A 16588-nucleotide genomic window follows, 5' to 3' on the forward strand; every position below is an offset into this window, starting at 1 on the left:
GTGATTAAATTTAAGGGCCACTAAGACAACCCAGGATAATCTCCCTCTCTCAAGATGATTTAATTTAGCTATAACTACAAGTTCTTTTTACTAGGTAAGGTAACATATTCATAGGTTCTGGGATGTAAATATCTTTTGTGGGCTACTACTCAGCATACCACGAAAGCAATCTGGAATCTTTTCATTCAGACTGAGTGTTTTACTGAAGCTGTGGCTTAGGGCAGTGAGCTTCACAGGTACCTCCCAGTGTATGCCATTTTTCCCCACCTGCCTGAGTACCCTTCCCTGGATGAAGCATCCCCAGTCAATTCCCTTGAATCCCAGGCCCTTAACGACTATGCTCTTCTTCCTCCTCCTCCCGGTTGAGACAAGAATGTTAGAAGAGCAGGAATAGCAGGAATGTTCTTCCCTTCCCCCAACTGAGATGAGGCTTCCCCCTGCAGTGCAGGCCTTTGTTACACAGAGACCCTGGGAGTATTTCATAATGATGAGTTACCCCTTCCGATCTCTCTGCCAGACAGAAAGGTTCTTCCCAGCTCTTCAAAATGAGAATCTGTTGGGTTCCTGGAGGTAAAGCCCATGAGACTGTAGAGTCTCCTAAGATTGAGGTCCCCAGTCATTTTTCACTTCTGCGCTAGCACATATTTCACCACCAGCAATTCTCATCACAGTGTTCTTCCCAGTGTATGGCTCCAGCAGCTTTGGGAGGTGGTTGATCTAGCTGTGTCTTTCTGGATGAGACTGTTTCTCCAGATTTCAGAGTGGCAGTTCATCCTGCAGCCTTAGTTCTACAATAAGTCCAAGAAAAGTCATTGATTTTCAGTGTGTCCAGCTTTTTCTTGTTGATAGGATTGAAGTGATCACCTCCAAGCTCTTCACGTGTTGGAGCTGAAATCTAGTGTTATTGCTTTAATCTAAATGAATGGTATCCCTCAAGTTACTGTATCACTCATATACCATCTGAGAATGAAAAAGAAGAAACTTTCTTATGTCAAGTAAGAGAGAGAGGGAAAAGAACTTGACCCCAAACTTCTGCTTTTCAAATGAGAAAATTGATCATCAGTGAAGAGAAGAGGTTTGAGAGAAAATACACGTTGAATTCCATCAATATTGGTCACTGAGGTCAGCTTAAAATGGTCTAACTTCTGGCGATATTTGAAAGCAGATTTCCAAAGAACAATTCACTAAAAATGAAATGTCAGGTATGTCATAATTGACTTTATACCTCAGCACCCGGCAACACTTATGACACAGAGCAGGTGCTCAAAAAAGGTGTTTTATTTATTTTATTTTATTTTTTTATGACTCAGCGAGGTAAATAAACATGTCATTTCATGGCCTCTTACATCACTTGACCACTCTATAGGTGGTCAAGATCTTTTCTGCTATGAACAATAAAACTACAATTAGACATTTTATCACAATTAAAATGTTAAAAAGCTACAATCAGATACCAGACAAATCTGGTTACTGGTAAACTCATGCTAGATGAATATCTATCTGTTCCCTTTTCTTTCTCTCATAAAGTCTTAGGAAGAAATATTATACTTGAAGATCTCCATTGTATATTTATATGAGTTCACAATTCCTGCCTAACAAACCACCCCAAACTTAATGACCTAAAACAACACACATTACTATTGCCCTTGAGTCTGTATACCAGCAAAGTGTTTCTTCTTGTTTTTACTTGCCTTATTTGTGCATCTGCCAGCAGCCGTTTCAGTTATTCAATTCTGATGACTATACATTTTTCTTAGATGGCCTCAGCTTGGGCTTTCCTCCTTAAGGAATCTGATCCTCCAAAAGGCTTGCCAGGGCTTTTGACATGGTCCATGGTGGGGATCCCAAAGAAAATGAGAAAAACACCTCATGAGGCCTAGACTTAGAGACATTACACTGTCACCTCCACCATATTCTCTTAGCCAACTCACAAGGCCACATTCGAGGGATAGTGGACCAGACCCCACCACTTGATAAGAGGGGCAGCCAAGATATATTGCCAAGGATATGGATACAGGCAAGAGTAAAGAATTGTGGGCATTTTTGCATTCACTCTACAAGTTTCTTATATTAGAACTATTTCTCTTAAATGTCCAAAATACTATTTGACATTCTAGTATATAGGTGCTGAGTTTAAAATTGATGAAGAGGTAAAGTTGAGGCTGGTCAAATTGTATTTAAGAAATGTATTTAATAACAAACTTCCTGTAAGCAAGTTACCAAAATACCCGAGTCTCTACTGCACTGAAAAAGGAGGTCTGCTGAGCAGCTGACACATTCCCAGCTGGATAAGCTTGGCCCAGGGGATGATGGTATTGTGGCTGGATGGCTGACTCTTCAGGCAATATAGACATCACTCTGGAGCATCTAATTCTAAATATCAAACCAGATCATTCTTCTGACTTTATAACTCACTAATGAATCTATTGATAAAGCATAACATTTGTATGTGTGTCTACGATTCAAATTCTATGCTTTCCTTTCTGTCCACCTTTGCAAACCGAGCTAAGGACCCACAGAACTTTCCAATACATCTCATCACTTGATTCTCAAAACGGCCTTGCAAACTGAGCAAAGGCTGTCACTTCCATTGTGCAGAACAGATCATGGAGGTGCTACAAATTAGCTAACCACACTGCTGGTCAACTATGGAGCCAGAACTCTCACTGAGATTTCCTAACTCCTAGACTCAGATTTACAGCAGGTTATCTTCCTTTCAAGCACTTCCCTCCGAATTTCAGAAAATAGCCGAGTTTTAGGTTAAACCAAAACTTCTCTGATGAGCCACTGTCTAAACTACCAAATGTTACAGCCACCACCCCTGTGGGCTTTAAAATGTGTTTTTACAGACTGACTCATTTACTCCAATTGATCTTCAGGGAATTTTAAGGAAGAGAGAAAGAAACACAAAAATAGACAACAAATCCAAATCCAGTCACATTTGATATAAAGAAAATAATTAGTTTTTCTCTCTTCCAACCCTGTAAAGATTTGAAGTCACAAAGAACCCTCATTAACTTCATGTCTTATGCTTACTAACTATCAATAATAATAATCAGAGCTACTGGGTCAAATGCTTCATGAATTAAATTATAAACCCAACGTTGATGATGTTATTATTGTTCATACTAATGATGGCATGATTAGATGTTCCTTTTACATTTTCAACTCCCATTCCAAGCCTCCACTGATTAATTCTCATGATACACCCTATTTAATTAAATACATTTGCCCTTATTTTGCAGATGGTAAATTAAGGCACACGGAGGTTCAATGCCTTTTTCAATACCGTTGACAGAGGTTTCTGGACCCTGATATCTGAGTCCCATACCTAGGGGTTGTGGAAGAATGAAAAGAGCATAGATTTAAAAGTAGGACCAACCAGGTGTAGAGCCTGGTTCTGCCACTTACGAGCCCCTTTGAGCAAGAGATTTATTCTCTGAGCCTCAGTTTCCTCTTGTATAAATGACCTGCCAAGATTATGATAAAGAAATTCCTGGTATGTACTAGGGGTGCTCAATCACATTTGTTTCCCTTCTTAGTCGTTCCTAAGAATCTCTTTAGATTAAAACAAACAAACAAACAAACAAAAAACACCTCTCCAAAAAGAGAAACTCTTGAAGTTGCTAGCCCATTAGTTTACTCTTACATTAATTCAGCATTTCTTACTGCATACATTTTGTGTGCAAGACACAGTTTTCAATGCGATGAAGAAGTGTTTCTGTAAATGTCATCTTTAGACTTGCAAGAAGATCACCTGGGATAATTATAAAGTAGATTCCCAATGCCGTCAGGGATCTACTGAATCAGAATCTCTGTAGGAGGAGATCAGCAATCTGTATTTTAAATAGCACCCCAGGTGATTTATGTGTACCATGAAATTTTCAATCTGCTATTATAACACTTGTAAGCTTCAGTTCCTGTTTTCCAGGGTCCTAAAGATTAAGAAGAGAGGTAGAGCATGTGTGCAATTAATATAGCAAAATATATGAAGTGATTAAGTACTCTAAAGAATGTTCAAGCAAATTGCTAACAAATTCGGGGCAGAAAGGATCACTTATTCCCAGCTACGATCAGTGAATTCTCCAGGCAAAAGGTGACACACGTTTCCCGTGAAAGTATGACCATAATAAAGATTTTAAATTCACTTTGCAGCTTTGGCCAAAACTAGTCTTTCCTGAACATTGGTGATTGTTTTTACTCTGTTGTGGCCTCTGGCATCGTGGCAGCAATGAACTGAGCACTTATCCATCATGCAAATTGTTGGCCCTTTATTTTTCAGAATCATGAAATTCAAAATTCTTTCCTGTTAAACTATTGTCAAAACTATAGGTTCCAACGTCCTACTCTGAAACTCAGAGACTAAAAACTGATTTTGTTGTTGTTGTTGTTGCTTACCCTCTGCTAGAACAATGCTTCCTAAGATTGTGCAGGTGGAAAGTCCCTGATCCTGGTTCCAAGGGAGAGCCACAAAGTAACAACATGTTAGTAATTCAAAACGTTACCCCTGTTGGTTATTAAAAGACAATGTCTCACTGCTTCATTTGTAACCCTCCCTCAATCAAAATAATAAGAACTAACACTTTCATTTCCTAATGTAGTCTAAATGGTTCAAATGTACTAATTCATTTTCTCATTAATTGAAGCAGTGAGGAAATGCTCAGAAGAGGCAGAGAAACAAAACCATAAGGGACCATCGCATCCATTTCATAGATGTTTGTGCTCAAAGGTCTCGCCCAGAAATTTTTCTTTTCTTTATGAACCTTGGCATCTTGTTATTTAAAATACTCACCAGAGTTTCTGTGATGTTTCCTACTATCTTGCTACAAATGGTATTCATTTGTTCTTTGCTCATATCTGACCTCAATAGGCTAAAAATACAGTGTAAGTACCTAAATCACACATATCATTTAGGAGACAAAGTAAATTGTTCCAAAAAAAAAAAAAAAGGTGAAGGAAAGTTTTCTCAATAAGTATCCCTATTTAATATATATTTTAAATGAAAGGTGTTAGGAGGCTGAAAATTTTTCTTCCTATCTTTAGTGAATAAAGATGAGGAAGAATAAATATCATCTGAGGGTGATGTTTCCTAGATACTTACTAACAAAGTATGGACCCCAGTATCACTTCTCTGACTTTAAGTGTGTATTCTTGCACCAGTGTGAATAGGCAGGAGGATGGATATAATTGGAAAACCTGGGAATGTGAGAAGAGGATATTCCAACAGGAAGGAACAATTTGGATGGACAGAACATCATCACCTTCAAAAGCATCAGAGCCACCATCTACCCTTTATTAGATTTTACTGTTTCAGACAACACAATCTTATTTATCCTACACAGAAAACCTACAAGATAAGCATCACTCTAACCATTTTGTAAATGGTGATCCTGAAGTTGAATCTCAAAGAAGTTGAGTTACTTCATTAAGGAAATGCAAATTAAAATCACAAGGAGACACCTTTTCAAACTCACTAGGATGGCTATAATTTAAAAAAAAATTGTTTAATTAAAAAAAAGAAAATAAGTGTTGACAAGGATGTGGAGAAATTGGAACCCTTGTACATTGCTGATGAGAATATAAAATGGTACATTTTACTGTGGAAAATGGTTTGGCAGTTCTTCAAAATGCTAAACATAAAATTACCATACAACTCAGCAATTCCTCTTTCCAGGTACATACCCAAAAGAATTGAAAACAGAAACTCAAACAAATACTTGTACACCAGTGTTCATTGCAGCATTGTTGGAGCAGGTCATCGAGAGGATATGACTGCCAGTTGGCTTGCAAGCTGGACCTGGGCAATCGGAGGCCCCTGACCCCCTCCCCTATTCTTGGAATGCATTATTCTTCCCACTGTACCAATAGTGGGAGCTAATTTTAAAGATGCAGCCTTGAGAGAGCAACGTGGTGTCGAGACTGCCAGGATGGCATATGTTAAGACCTTTATGTAGACTTTTAAGATTTTGGTGGGTGGGTAAAAACATCTACTCATTTGGTGGCCGCCCCCAGACAAGCCTCATAAGCAAGCTTTCTTGTTTATTAAAACAGCCACCTACCGCTTTGCAGCCATCTGTCTCTTCTTGCCCTCTGCATACAGGGGCCAGTATCAGATTTCACTCAGAAATCGCCTGAGGTTTTGAAACAGAAAACATTATTCACAATCCCCAAACGGTGGAAACAACCCAACAGATGAATGGATAAAGAAAATGTGATCTATTCATACAATAGAACATTATTCAGTCTTAGAGTGAAATTCTGACACATGCTACAACGTGGATGAAATTTGAAAACATAATATTAAGTGACATAAGCCAGACACAAAAGGACAATTATTATATGATTTCATTGATATGGAATAAGGCAAATTTATAGAGATAGAAAGTGGATTACCAGCTATTATGGTCTGGGAGGAGGAAAAATGAGGGGGTTATGATTAATAGGGAGAGAATTTCTGTTTGAGATGATAAAAACATTTTGGAAAATAAATGGCGGTGATGATTTCACAACACTAAATATAATTAATGCCGATGAATTATATACCTAAAAATGGTTAAAATGGCAAATTTTGTGTTTTAAATATATGTTATTATGATTTAGAAAAAAAAGAGGTTGAGTTACTTGCCAAAGCAAGTAGCAGAGGTGAGAGGCAAAGCCGGATCTGTCTAAATCAGCTCCTTTAAACCAGATTGTGTTACCTTTCTATACTCCAGAGTTGGGGAAGATTGCAGATTGCAATGAAGACACACACTTACATTAATTCTTTTGTTTTATGTAGAAAAGATCTCTTTGATCTAACTCTTGCTTCCTTGTCTTCTGCATCTAGCGACTTGGAATAAATCATTATTTTTGTGACCTTAGATCTTGTAGTTTAAGGTTATTAACCCCACTGCCTCCATCACCCCAACCGTTGAAAATAACAAGGTTTGGATATGTTTTTATTCATATCATAATGATAGCCATTACAGGAACAAAGACATTGTACTATGTCATGACCTTTCTATTTTCAACGTTTATCTTTAAAAAAGAAAATTAAAAAAAAAAAGCTGTTAGGCCTGATTCTGTGGGGGATTTTAATACTATGGTCTGTGCCAGAGTTAAACAAATAATGGCATTTGAATGTATTCTTTGTAGTATTTGCATTTAAGAGGGATGACATTCAGAATTATCCGGCTTTTCTCTGTGGTCCTCACTCACTTCAGTATTTAGTATAAAAACAGTAACAATGGGAGAACCCAGTTTCTGGCCTGTGTTCTCCCACTGACTCGCTGGGGGACCTTGGAACAGTGACTGACACGTAATCGATGATGAATAAATTATAGTTGTTTTTGTTGTTGTCATTATTATTGTCACTATATCCATAAACTAAGCCACTTTGATTTGATAACTTCTAAGGTCCCTTTCTGTACATATTTTCTAGAATTCTAATTTTTTTATGAGAAATTAGGAGGAAATCAATCTGCAAATTTACCTCTTCCAACCCCCTTCTCATTCCTCACTGGGGAAATTTTTTTTCTGACTCCCAAAGTTTGCTCTTGTTGTTAGTGGTAACTTATTGTTTCCCCACACTTGGGCAGATTTTTCTTCCCTGGTCCCATTACCCCTCAGGCAAAATTGACACTTTCATGGCTTGGCGAGTGGAGTGTGAAATAATTAAATGTGACAAGCCTATTGCTTTCAGATTGAATCCAGCTCCCAAATAGTGGGATTGATTTTCCTCTGACTTATGACAAGAAATGGGTCTGACAAGTCACCACCCAAAAGGAGGATTTTCAGAGAATTTCAAGCAGAGATGAAAGTTGTGCTTATAATGAAAACTGTCCTTCATACTTTGATGTCGATCACATGAGTGAATTATATAACTCATCTACATAGAACCAGAACTGTCATTTGTACTAATTAGGGGAAGGCCAGTCTAAACTCCAGAAGTGCATGTTTTAGAATTTAATTCAAGTCCCTGCGGGGACACGTTGATGGAAGTAGAAGGCCATTCCTTGGGAACTAGCATATAACATGCTAGTATAGCACAGAGCTTGAAAATTGCTCTCTTAAGGTGTCTAATTGTTTTGTGTAGTCTCTATCACAGCCTTAACTTACTGGCAATTTTTGCAGATAATGCAGAGAAGTTTATATATTCCGAATTAGTGGACATCTAAATTAAGAACATTAGGTAGAACTGCATATGCTCAGCCTCTGATATTTCTCTGTAGAAGAACTTCTATTAGCCTAATATTTCTGGCCTGTCAATGACCCCCAGGGCATGATAAGTGACATCTCATATTCTGCTAAAAGAAACGGGCATGCAAAGCTCAATATGCCTCTCTGTTTGCTTTTCAGGTCTGCTTGCCTATAGGGAAGATGCATTCTCAGCTGCCATGTACTAAGTTTAATTGGGCAGGTTGTCTCTCTGAGATGGAGTCCTGTGGTCATCTACTGTAACAGCAACTAGACAGGTGAGCTTTAACTCATTCAGGGGTGAAGTAGTGGCAGGCCCACTTGGGCAACAGATGAAAAGCCACATAATCGCAGAGCTTTAAAAGAAAAGTGGTGACAGCCTAATTTTCTCTTTTGGCTCCTGCGTGTGTCTCTCTCAATTGGTGCTAAACATAGGTGGAAAATCAAGGTGTTATTTATTGGAGCAAATGGTATATTACACAGTGGTGTATACAGGACATGAGCCTAAAATCGCCTGTATCTCCATGTGGACTGGGGAAAACTGAATATTTATTCTTTTGTGCATTTATGTGAAGTCACAGATTGAAGGTTAGGAAATCCAGGGTCAAGTTGAAGCTCTAAGTTGTGAGGCAGCAAGGATTCTGGAGCCAAATCTGCCTAGGATTAGCATCCTAGACCTGACAAGTAGTAGCTTTACTATCTTTAGGCGCATTCCATAACTTCCATGTACCTCTTATTTCTCCTCTGTAAATGTGAGAGAATGATGCCTACTATGTGAGGCTTCAGTAAGGACTAGATGTGATAGTATGTAAAGAACTCAGCACATTGGTGGCATGTAGTAAATGCTCAATGCACTATGCCATTGAATAGCTATCATTTTTTTGTCTTGGAAAAAAAATTATTTTCCCTCCAATAGCCTCTGCTTCCTCAGTTGGCAAAAAAGAAAGAATACTACTCAGATGTTTATAAAGTCCTTTGCAGTCGATTGTCTATGATTCAATTTCGCAGGCTCTGAGAGTTAAAATATGGTGTATGTGCATTTGTGTATATGTGTGAGTCTGAGGTTTATGTCCGTGCTCCACAAATTGTTGCTTCCTTTCCAAGTCTCCAAAATTTAACCATTACTGGAAAACACCAACAGAGGGCATCAGAATTTAATTCTGGGTGAGTTGCTCCTGGAGGCTGAAGTTCTAGTCATCTGACAGGTCCCTAAGCAAAGCTCTTTCCCCACAGGAGCACTCAAGACTCTACCCTCCTCTGACACTGCAGCAACCTCCGCCCCTTCCTTCCAGTCTCGACCTGGGGTGCACGCTTAGGCTTCTGTATCTAGAATTTCTCCCCCAGGGTGTCTGCCTTTGCCTGAGATAGAGAGTGATGGCATTTATGGAAACAAAGCAGTGATTAATAGTGATTAATGACATCTGAGTCCTCTCTGCTGCGTGCTGAACTGAGGTATGTGGGTTAGAAAGCCAGATCTACCTAAGGCTGTCCTCCTGAGTAAAACACCTGGGAACCTTCCAGTACGCATGCAGAGTGGGACAGCCAAAACCCAGAAGATGGTGAACAGGGAGACCGACCTCCACACCCAGTGCATTCACAACTCTCTAAAGGAGTGTGGCAAACAGCCGGACTGCTCTGTGTCTCAGTTCAACCTCTTGCTAGAGATGCAATTGCACTTTATTGCAATTGATGTTCATGTGGAGACATGTCAACATCACATGAAGGAAAAGAGCTACGTTTAGATCCAAGTGTCCTGGAATGATCCGTCACTTACTAAATGTGTTCTTACACAAAAAATGAACTCCCAGAGCCACATTGTCTCAATCTGCAAAATGGGAATAATCCTTTCACAACTTCCTTTGGGGGATGGTGTAGAGAGGCAATGGAGAGGGTGCATGAAAAACCATTTTGGAGATGTGTAAAATGTCTACATAAAGGGTAGACCCTCATCAGTCCTTGCAGTAGTTACAGTGGTGACAAAAGTGGCATTAGAAGCATCCACTGGGTTGTAACCGCACTCAGAGATGCTGGCATGGTTGCTGTTAAAAGGACCAGCTGTGGAGTCAGATGATCTCAGTTCACATCCTACCTTGGCATTCACCTTGTAAGTCTATAAAATAGGGATAATAATAGTAGTGTGGACTCCATGGTTTGCAAGAAACATGCCAGATGTTGTATGTAAATTATTTAGTGCAGGTTCTGGAATTCAGTGGAGGCTTACTAAATGGTAGTTATCATTGTTATCAAAAATTATTGTTTCTTCTTAATTAGAAGAGACATTCCTGAAGGATGTTCTCATATTTCACATCTGGAGAGCCTTTCCAAGTGACTGTAACTCCCAAATATCCCACTTTTTCCTAAGCCGCCTTAGCATTTAAGGTCTGTGCCAGCAGCCCCTAGTTGTCCACCTGTCATCACTTTATATGACCTGGGACTTTTGGATAGTAGTTTGTATAAATTTTGTCCCCATTTGGCATCTTGGCCCTATATGCTGGACTCTGTAAACCCTACCCTCTTCAGACCCAACATATTTGTATTTTCATATAGCACTGTAGAGTTGTAAGGGTCCTCATATAACTCAATCTCCTTATCTGATTGGATAACTGAGGGCCACAAAGGGGAAGGGATTGGTTCAAGTTCACTGGTCAGGACCTGGACAAAATACCAAATCGGTCTATTTTGCTTATTTCTTCTTTCCACTGCATTACACTGACTCTTAAAAGGAAGCGAATTGCATTAGTGAACTCCTAACAGGGCTTCAAGCTTGGAAAGAATGCTAGGGCCCATCTAGAATATTCTCCTGTCTCCAAGTTGACCTTCCTAGGCATCATTCCAGTTCTAGGCAATTTCTGCAAACATGTGAGTAAAGTACTTTGAAAGATAATGGATGCATCACTGTACCCCTGAAGGAACAAATATAGAAGGGAGGAAAAAAAAAAAGGAAGGAAGAAAGGAAAGAAGGGGGAGAAAAGGAAACAAGGAGAGAAGAAAGGGAAGAAAAATGGAGAGAGGGAGGGAAGGAGAAGGGAAGGAGGGGAGAGAGGGAAGACTTATTAAATTCTCCTGTAACAGGCATTGTAATTAGCCCTTAACATATATATGGTATTTCATTTAATCTTCAGCACAGTCTTATTAACTAGAAATTGAATTGACATTCCTGATTTACAGAAAATAAATTGCCGCTTAGAGAGGCTATGTTGTTGGTGCTAGGATTCTCATCCAAGTCTAACTATAAAATCTGTAGGGATTTCAAAATTAGGCCCCTTCAAATGTCGTCTTTTCAGGGACATGGATTTATCAGCCCCTGACTTTAGACTTGGATTTCCGGACATTTCCTTTGGCTTCCATTTGAGACATTCCTATTTTTATTATTTTTTTCAGTCATTTACACACTCTCAGCATCTATTCATGGATCGATTTAATAAACGCATGTTACATCCTTATTACCATAGAAGATATGTAAGCCTCAGTGTCTTTTCTTTCCTCCCAATCTCAGTATGGTAGATTTGTCTGTTCTGTACCTGCGTGTACACACATGCATGCTATAGGAGCACAAAATACCTACATTCAAACACAGATAGGCAAATACAACCAGGGCCGAACACTCATCCTGGCCAGCCTCTGCATTTGGCATCTTTCCAGAGAGAGGCCCAGGGAATTTGAACTGAAGATGCCCTGGGAGCCAGGCTTTGGACCAATGTCCCCAGCTAGCAATTATCTATGCTGCTGTGTCCCTGTATTGTGTGATGGGCCCACTTCACTCCAGAGGGACTTTGTGGGCAGGTCAGGTCAAGGGTCATTTTAGGTTTTTGCAGGCTGACCTGGTGGGAAAGAAAAACTCAGAGAACAAAGGAAGATCCATGACACAGCAAGGGAGTTGATCTGTATAGACACATATGGGAGGAATCAGCTTGGGGTCTAGAGAATAATTTCCTCTAGCAGGGTACAAAGGAAAGAATGGTGAGCCGTCTTGAATCTCATAAAAATTATAAAAGGAAAGAAACAGCAACAGCAATTGTAACAATGATCAAAAGTATTTATCCTACCAAATTATAATTATTTGTGTTATTTTTCTACTCCCCTACTTATCCCCCTACTACTATATTTCTTAGCTCAGTGCCTGACATTTGCTTTGTCAGGCACTGAGCTAAGAAATGTATGCTTATATTCTACAACAGTGCTATGAAATAGGCTCTGTTATTATGTCTGCTTTTTTTTTTTAATATGAGAAACCTGGAAATTGGGAGGCTCAGTGATTTGCCCTCAGCCACAAAACAAGCACAGGGCAGAGTTTAGATTTTAACTACTTTTTCATGCTTCTTGCCCCCGACCCCTTCTTGGGCTTCTGTTTTTCCATCTGTAAAATGTGACTGTCATTCTGTTGGATTAGTCAGAGATTTCTCCCCCTGCTGATCATCAGCATCTCTCAAAGTACTATTGAAAACAACAATATTTAGGCTTCTGGGGAGTTAAATGGGACTCAGAGTGTGTTTTTCACAATGCCCTGTATAATTGAAAGGTCCTCATTTAAGGGGATCTCAGAAGGCATGACCAGGTCCAAGATTCCATACTTCTAGCATCTTTTTAGCTGTCAACTGAGACGAAAGAAAAGAGGGATGGGCCCCATGTGGAGATAGCTCAAACAGGGCCTGGAGCCAGTCTCATTCTCCCCTCATAGGATTGCCCATAAATCTCAGCTTTTTGGGACTGAAGCCAATGCAGATCAGAAGCATTTTCCCCTCAAAGCAGCTAATGACTGGATATGTCAGGTAAATGAGCAGCAAGACGGTACAGGCTTTGCTGGCTTTGGATGGCAGCAGCTCATACAGACTCACAAGACATCCATTACCAGCCGTTCAAACTTTGTGCAAAAATGATTTTCTCTGAGCACGATATTTGGCACATCTAGAGAGTCAGTTGCCAGTATCCCCCTTCTCCTTCCATATCCATCCCCAATCTACTTGGGTCGGCCTTATCTTCCTTGATTGTAGTCTCAAAGCAAGGTGACTATCAGGGATGAGCTGAGAGATTTGGAGTCCAGTTCCAGTTCTGCCAATCACTGTGTCATCATTGTAAGCTTCTTTTCACTTCTTATTCCTAGATCTTCACTTGGCTTCTTGAACTTCAAAAGAGGTAAGACAACTAGCTCTTGTTTACTCAACTGGGATAGGGCCTCAAGTCTCTAGAACCTAACAGCAAAGGCTCTGGAATCAGGCTGACTTGAGTTCATACCTTCTCTCTGCCACTTACTGGCTGTGCAGCCTTAGGTTAGTTGCTTTACCTCTCTGAGCCTTACTTCCAGTAGCTCTGGACTCATCACTAATCTCGGTCCCACTAGCTTTCTTCTCATTCTTGGCACATGCCCAGACCTTCCTCCCCGAGGTCATTGTACAGCTGGTTTTCCTCTGCCACCCCCCACTCGCCACCAGGGAAGCCCTACTCATTCCCCCTCCTACCTGACACTGCAGTCCGGAAGCCTATTTCCGTCCTCTGCTCCTGTTTCTGGTTTCACTGCTCTCTGTCCATGAAGTTGCACTCGCCTCTTGAATCCAACCAAAGTCCTTGATATTGAGTTCGTCTGGAAATGAGCTTGTCTGTTTCTTTAGGTCCTAGTGCCTATGTTGTGTTTATGGCTGTTCTGGGCAACTGTCCACTCCCATTCTGATCCTCACCTCCTCCTGGTGCCCACAGACATCTGCTCTGGGGTGAACACATTCTGAATGAAAGCATAGCTGACAAGGGTCCTCCTGAGTCAGAGAATGGTAAAAGATACTTAGAAAAATCTTCATTTGTGTATTTATTTAATGAGCAAATGTTTATTTTACCAGCCATCACAGTGAGAACTGGGATATCATTATGAAAAGGCACACTGGCCCCAGCCCTCAGAAAATTGATGAGACAAGAGCAAGACAGATAACCAAACAGAAGAGTTTACCATGTGCAGTGAAGGGAAAGTTCAGGGAGCTATTGGGACAAAAAGGAGGGGGCACCACCTTAGTCAGCATTCTTAGTGGAAAACAACTTTTTTAGGTAATCTAAGCAGAAAAGGAATTGACGAAAAATAATGATTCATGGTGGCTCACAGAGAGCCAGGCTTATACACCACACAACACCCAAACCGTAGCGTGGGAATGTGCCAGCAAACCCCACCTGCTACCCCTGACCGAAGATGGCAGCCCATACCACTGGCTCTGGGTGCTGGACACCACAACTTCCTCCTCGTGTAGCCTGAACGCCAGGTACCTCTACTGTTGGTCTCACCACGAAGGAGATTTTGTGCATGTCTCCTTCCTTATGTCCCTGACTTTCTAAGAAAGGTCTAGCTTGAGTGTACCCGACTGATCATGTTGGGGCTGTAACTTATCAAGTTGGAATAAATGAGGTCATTGCCTAATGGGGGAGAGAGAGGGGAGAGAGAGAGAGTTCAAAAGCTACTGGGCAGCCGAAAAAGCAGGACACAAGTATACATTACAGGTCTCCACTGGAGAACTGGGGGGGATGGAGAGTGAGAGGAAACGTGATGAGCTTCTCAGAGGTATCCCTGTCTCAGCCAGGTAAAGAGATCCAGGGGAATGTTCAAGGCAGATGGAATAGCTCGAAGGTAGGTAATATCAGTCTTCGATGTAGCTGCAGTAGATTTGGAAGGGGAATGGTCTGAGCCGAGGTCGGGAGGCGACATTAAATCTCCTGGGCTGAGAAGCAGAAGCAAAACCAAGGCTGTTCTCCGGAGACCCAAAAAAGGAAATGGTTGCACGTTCCAGTACCATCCCTGTGTATCTGATGTTTCATTTCTTCTTTTATTGAAGACACATCATTGCAGCTCACTTAAAAACTCCCTGTAAGTAGAAATCCCTCACCATTATGGAGAATTTCTCCCATAAAGTCACGCAAGCGTGGGCTGTTTATGGAAGGATGAAACATTCCTTGCAGAAGACATAATTTCATATTCATCATGGAAACATCATCAGGCTTCCTTTGGAAATTAGCACAAGAGCTGCACTCGTCTACCGCTCTGGTCTGCTGGGCTTGCCCCGCACCCCTGGACCTGTGCAAGGCACAGCTCACACCCCACCTCCAGCACCAGACTTCTTCAGCTGCACCCGTCCCCCACCTACGTCTTCCTGATCTGACTTCCTCTGGCCTTGAGTAGTCAAACACCTAGTGTTCACAAGTACAAATATACTGTCTATTATTACACTCTCTTGCAATGAAAAACAAAGGAAGATCTTGACACTTTTCACATGTAAAGATTCCTTTTTGTGAGATCTCTCCAAAGGGCAGAGCTGGAGCATAATCCTGGTGTTTAGCATTACTGTTTTATGGAAACTAAAAGCTCCTAACCAAGGCTCCTTTTCACACAGAGGGCTCAGTCTCAATGCCACATTAATACATGAGCCAATTCAAGGCCTCTCAAGAAAGTGTCCTCTCCTTGAGACAAGGCTTACGCCAATAAGCAATGCAGGGGTGTGACATCTCTCCTAGAACCTGCTTCTCCAGCTGTTCATCAGGGCAAGTCATGGAGTTCTGAGGAGAAAGATCATCGTTCCAAAGCTATATGTGAAACTCTTCTGTTCTTGAACCTGGGCTTAGAAGGAAGGAGCGAACGAGCATCTACAGAAGACATAATTTTCTTGATTATGTCCCTATTTAAGGCAGCCACCAAGAGCCAGAGAAAAGCAGAAGGCAGAGGATACTAGTGACTGAGGGAGAAGGACAAGAGGCAAGAGAAGAGCAGACGAAAGAAACAAAACAAAATACAAATGAGAAAGTAGCATTAGATCCTGTTGGCTTCTCGGTGCCTTTTCTGGGGGCACTTGAAGCCAATGCTGAATTGCCAGGGCTCCATGAAATTACAGACCCCTTTATTTAAACCAGTCTTATGCAGTTTCAATCAAGATGTCAGCTGGGGCTACAGTCATCTGAAGACTTGACTGGAGTGGGAGGATTGACATCCAAGGTGCCTCACTCACATCCTTGAAAGTCAACTCTGTTTTTTTCCAGGAGACCTGAGTTTATCCCCATATGGGCCTCTTCGGGAGCTTCTTGAATATCTTCATGACATGGCAGCTGGCTTTCCTCTGAGCAAGTAGTTCAAGTGAGACTCTGTGAAAACCACAATGTCTTTTATGATCTAGCCTCAGAAGCAGCACACTATCATTTCTGTAATATCCTACTGGTTACACAGGTCAGCCTTATTTATAGTGAGAGCGGACCATGGCATGAATGAACAACAGGTGGTGAAGACCATTGGGGCCACCTTGGATGCCGTGCTACGGTAAGAGCCAGCAATAGCACAGATTTCTAGGGACAAAGTTGCAATATCTTCATCGAGTGGCTCATGCCAGTGTTTTTCCTCTGGGTTGATCAAGAAGCTCTGTTGTAGATGCAACCTTAATTTTCCTTGTTTTAAATC

The sequence above is a fragment of the Pteropus medius genome, unplaced genomic scaffold (assembly GCF_902729225.1).
Source record: "Pteropus medius unplaced genomic scaffold, Ma_sr-lr_union100, whole genome shotgun sequence".
In the NCBI taxonomy this organism is placed as follows: Eukaryota; Metazoa; Chordata; class Mammalia; order Chiroptera; family Pteropodidae; genus Pteropus; species Pteropus medius.